Raw genomic sequence first — 5,543 nt, 5'->3', positions numbered from 1 at the left:
GCTTAAGCAAGGGGATTTAACTTCAACCTTTATTGATTAGAGGTATTACTCTAGTGTGCAATGGCTACATAAACTCTCCTGGATACATTTCAAGTACACGATGCTAAACATATTGTGTCTCTCAAACTAAGCAAGGCCGTGTTTTTGTTCCATGATTTCACTAGGATAGGGAAACAATAATTACATTATCACATATGTTGGCTCAACTAAACATTTAGTTTCACATAGAATAATCCCATCCAATACCAGCATTGAATCCTAATAATGAAAATTGCTTTTAATTTTATCTTATCCTGAATTAACCTAATAATTTTATGATGATGCAAAAATATTTTTTTTTTTCAAAAATCATATTTGGATTCTAATAATGTAAGAAACCCCCTACCCCACACTTAATTCATGCAATATCCCCATTACATGTTATGCAAAATAAAGAACAAGTAAAAAGGGAGAAAAAGAAACAGAATCCCCTGGGATAGAAGTGGCAAGGTTGATTTTCTTCTCTTTTCTTTTTTCCGTCGACTTTGGTGTGGGAACAACTAACTTTTTTTAGTTGACCTAGTTTGCTAGTTCGGACATCATGGTGCTGGAGCATCGAACTCCATGATGTGAGTTGTAACATGGGTCGGGTCAGAATCCGAACGAAATTGTCATCAAAGGTGACGTCAAAACTTTCTTCCAGAACACGAGTTCGTTGATTTAGAACTCAATAAGCCTTTGATGTAGCAGAATATCCAAGGAATATGGCTTCATCAGGCTTGGGTTGGAACATGGTAAGCTGATTACAATTATTCTTCATGAAGTATCTACATCCGAAGACATGAAGAAACAAGATACCTGGCATCCAACCGTTCATAGCTTCGTACAGTGTTTTGTTGAGGCGTCGATTGATGATACTTCTATTCTGAGTAAAGCATGCGGTAGAAACAGCTTCATCCCAAAGATAGAGTGGAAGATTTGCAAAGTTGAGCATAGATCGAGCAGCTTCAACAAGTGTTCTGTTACGTCGTTCGACTACACCGTTTTGTTAAGGAGTATATGGAGTAGAAAAATTATGGTCGATACCCTTCTCGGTGAGGAAGTTTTCAATAGTGGAATTTGTGAATTCCGAACCATTGTCACATCGGATTCTCCTTACTGGGAGTTTGATGAGAACTTCATTTCCTTTCATAAAGTTGATGAATTCGGAGGCTGTTTCTGATTTGAGCCTTAGGAAAAAGACCGAGGTGAACCTAGTAAAGTCATCCAGAATCACAAGAATGTAGTTTTTGTGATGCAGACTCTCTATTGTTGATGGTCCACACAGATCAATGTGTAGAAGTTCTAGCGGCTCTGAGATTGATTTTTCAATGATGACGGGATGATCCTTCTTTCACTGCTATTCATACTCACATGTAACACATAAATTATCATTTTCGAACTTAAGGAGGGGCTGTCCTCTCACCATTTCCCCAGAAACAAGATTATTCATATACCTGAAATTCATATGAGCAAGCTTTCGGTGACATCACCAACTAACATCAGGAACGAATTTGGAGAGAAGAAAGAGCTGAGGCTTGCCAATAATCATGTTGATGTCAAGAGGGTGCATGTTCTTGTTGCGATTTGACATGATTAAGCATTCTTGTCGGTCATCAGACATGATGTAGTTGTGTTTCTTGCAAAATTCAACTCGACGAATTGCATCAATGAGTTGAGCTACACTTATCAAGTTATGCTTCAAGTCAACTACATATGCCACATTTGAAATGGAGAAGTTGTCATTTGGAAGGATGCCATATTCTCAGATCTGTGAGTTGGAGTTGTTGTCATACGTCACATAGCCAGCATTTGGTGAAAGTTTGAGGTCTTGCAGAAAGTCCTTTTGCCCCGTCATGTGCATGGAGCAATAACTATCAATATACCATATTGTTTCTTACTCCGAAGCACAGAGTGCCTATTGAACGATGCTTCTAGCAGGTGGATCATTAGTTGCCATGTAGCAATAGTTTGGTTCAGCATCTTCATCATCTCTTTCGGACCCAGACGACCACTAGCCTTCATCACATTCAATTTCTTATCGACCCATAAGACACATGTTTCTGCCAGTAGTTACGTCACCATCATCTCCAGACGACCAATATCCTTCCACACCCCTTGATACAGTTGTAACAAAAGCCTTTTCACTTTCTACCATTTCTTGAGCTTAACGTGCATACTAAGTAGAGACTTTAAACATGGGTTTCTGTGGGACTTCGGTTAAGCAGTCTTTGGCAAAGTGGTTTGCATGGCCACATTTATGACATACAATCTTGGGGTTTTCAGACTTTGGATCCTGTGGTGGTCCCGAGATGTGATCTAGAGTAGAAAGGTCAGGCTTGTAGGCTGGTAGATATATGGAAGGTTTGTTGAATGGTTGATGATTATTTTGGTGAGGATCTTGGAAACAGTTGTTTTGGTGAGAAGTTTGGAAACGATTGTTGTGAGGCTTGTTGATAGGACAGTTTTATTTCATGGAATGTAGGGCAAACTCTTGTTGGAAACGTAGTTCGGAGTCCATTTCTTTAGAGTTAAGATCACCCATAGATTGATAGTTAGAGTTTGTGAGGACGGGAACAGTTGGAGATGAGGATTGAACAGGATGGATATAAGGAACAACAGTGGCGAGGGAGTCCGAAGTAGTTAGGTTTGAGGCTTGATGACTATAGGAACTAACTAGAGCTAGAGGATCTCCAGTGACTTCGCGTAGAGTTTTGTGCAACATTTGACTCGTGACCTTGAAGCTCATCAAAAAGTTGATAGAGCTATAGCTTTTTCAAAGACCCGTTGCTCTGAAGACATGATTTCACATTTCCCCATCCCTTTCCTAGACTATTAATGAACTTGAGATTGTACTCAAGTTGGGTTCCGAATATCCCATGAGTTGTCATGTTGTTGATGACGATCTGATATTTGTTTGAAGCTAAGGCAACAGATTCACCAGGTGTTGTAGTGAAAGTATCGAACTCATTGACTACCGAAGTCGGACGCTTATCCATCATGTTCTCTGGCCCTTCAAACAAATCTTAAAGTGTTTCCCAAATCTCTTTTGCATACTTTCATAGTTTGATGCGCTCAAAGAGAGAAGGTGGAACACCAAACACCATTTCTGAAAAGGCAACTTGATCAGCATGCAACTTTTCAAGATCATCAGCGGTGAGAGGTGCTTGTCATTGTTGATCTTGTCCCAAGAGCGCTGCAGCAGCATCTCTAACAATGGTTCGAACTGGAACATGAGGACTTTCTTTAATGGATCTCTAGATAGATTCACCTTTTTCTTTTCCAAGTAAAAATCTTTCCATTCTGACTTTCCAGTGCTCATATTCTTCAACAACCAGCAGTGGGGCACGAGTAGGGCAACCCACTCTAGTTGTTATTTTCATTGAGTACATTTGTTGAAAATTAGAAGCAGCCATTGAAGTTAAGATATCTTTGAGGAAAAGTGGTATATAGAAGAAATTTTATCCTGAACACAAAAATGATATAATACCAAGGTAATCTCAAATCAACTATAATTTGTTTTTATGGATGCAAAGGAAAACTACTCAAGCTTTGATACCAATTAGGAGAACAAGGATACGATTGCACATGGATAAGGTTTGAAAACTCAAACCTTGACTTAATGCTTAAGATCAATGTTTGCTTCTAACTTACTAGTTCCAGTCAAGTATGGCGAGACCAGTCAAGTCTGAATATGAAAATCAACAAAGTACTTCATTTGTTAAATATCAGACAATGAATATGATCAAGGAAAGTCAAGAGTAGCAAGAGTTTGGTCTTTCACTTAACCACCTCGATACACCTTGCTATACTACGCTTCATGGATTGAGTTGGACAAATTACCAAAGTAGTAGACTAAACAAGTCAAGAATTCCCTAGCCGTTAGCAATCTCAAAACCCATGCAAAAAGTAAAATCAAGCAATGTGTATGATCAAAAATTCCTACACATAAAAACTAAATCCTTCCCGAAAACTAACATGATATCAACGACAACAAAATAAAAATAAAATAAAACTAAAAAATTAAAAACAAATAACGAATAATCAAATAAACTAAACTAAATGAAAACCATTCCCGACAACGGCATCATAAACTTGATTTGTATATTTAATTCACTAGTTTTTAATTTATAATTCCTAGTTTATTGCATCTAAACCAAACCTTATAAGTAGTGAACTCGATCGAGTATAGTATAGTTTTGATAAACAAGGGAGTTGAACACAAGGTGAACAATAGTGAATTAACATGGAGTGGCTGATTACATGTTACACATGAAAGCAGTAAAGAAAGCTTTTATGGAATTATATCTCAACAAACGTCTAAATAGGAAATCTCAATAAACTGACTGAAGAAAAATCTTTTTAGGTACTTTCGTTTAGACAAATTACATCTTAAAATCATAGATAATTGCGCACACAGACTTATTTATTCAATTTCACCAATTTCAAACAGGATTAGGTTCGTGTTCACCAATACTAATCAGTTGATTTCTACACTACTATTAATTCATTGATAAGGTGAACAAACAATCATGCAAATCAGTATTTAGTTCGTATTAAGCAAGATTTCTACACTACTATTAAAATTCTGTATTCCCCAAGTCAGCATCAAGAATCGCAAAGCTTCTATTCAACATGGCGTGTTTGTGATACAAACGACGTGTATAATGGAAATAACCAAGTTCTCAAAGCATGAATGTCGTCCAAAATTGTGTCTAGCTTTCAGAACATTTTGAATCTCGTTAGTCGTACTTACGGGTCATAAGATACGGCCAAAACATTGAAGTGGGGTCAAGCGGTGCAACAACACCCTTCTTTGTCTCCTTTTTGCTTTATCTCGCGTTTTCCTACTTCTCGCTCATTATATGCTTCCTTTTTGTCCTGAGCATGTCTTCACTGCTACAATACATGTTTCAAACATAATAAGTACCTTTTGTTCTAGAATTAACACAAAATGTAGCAAAAAATAATTATGATAAGGTATCAAACATATAACTAAATAAACACACATCATATATATATATATATATATATATATATATATATATTGTAACGTCCCAAAATTTCATAGTAAAGTTTAATTTTTAAAACAACAAACTATACAAACGACTTGTTTCAAAACCGAAAAAAGGTAAGATATTATTTAAACATAAGAGTAAAGGTCATAAATTGCCAATGCAAAAACTCTGGGGGATGTTGTGTAGTCACGTCTGGCCCTTGGCTTTCATATCGGAAGCACTTGAAACCGTAAACATAAAATCGTATGCAAAAAGCTTAGTGAGTTCCCCAAATACCACATACCATACATACAATAGAGATATCTACGTGTCAACCATAGTCTTATCATAATGTCATGAGTCGTATCATAGCCTTTCCTTGCCAGGCAAGAGACCAAAACCCTGGGTCTTACAGACAAGTGCCCAGAGCCACCTGCTGGTCTTCCGTACAAGTATCACTAAGAAAACTAGCATTAAGGTGCATACCATGGTCTTACATACAATTTGTCAGGAGTCATTGTTGGGTTT

The sequence above is a fragment of the Lactuca serriola genome, chromosome 3, assembly GCF_051521515.1.
Source record: "Lactuca serriola cultivar US96UC23 chromosome 3, Lser_US96UC23_V15, whole genome shotgun sequence".
In the NCBI taxonomy this organism is placed as follows: domain Eukaryota; kingdom Viridiplantae; phylum Streptophyta; class Magnoliopsida; order Asterales; family Asteraceae; genus Lactuca; species Lactuca serriola.
Note: the sequence above shows the minus strand (reverse complement) of the source record.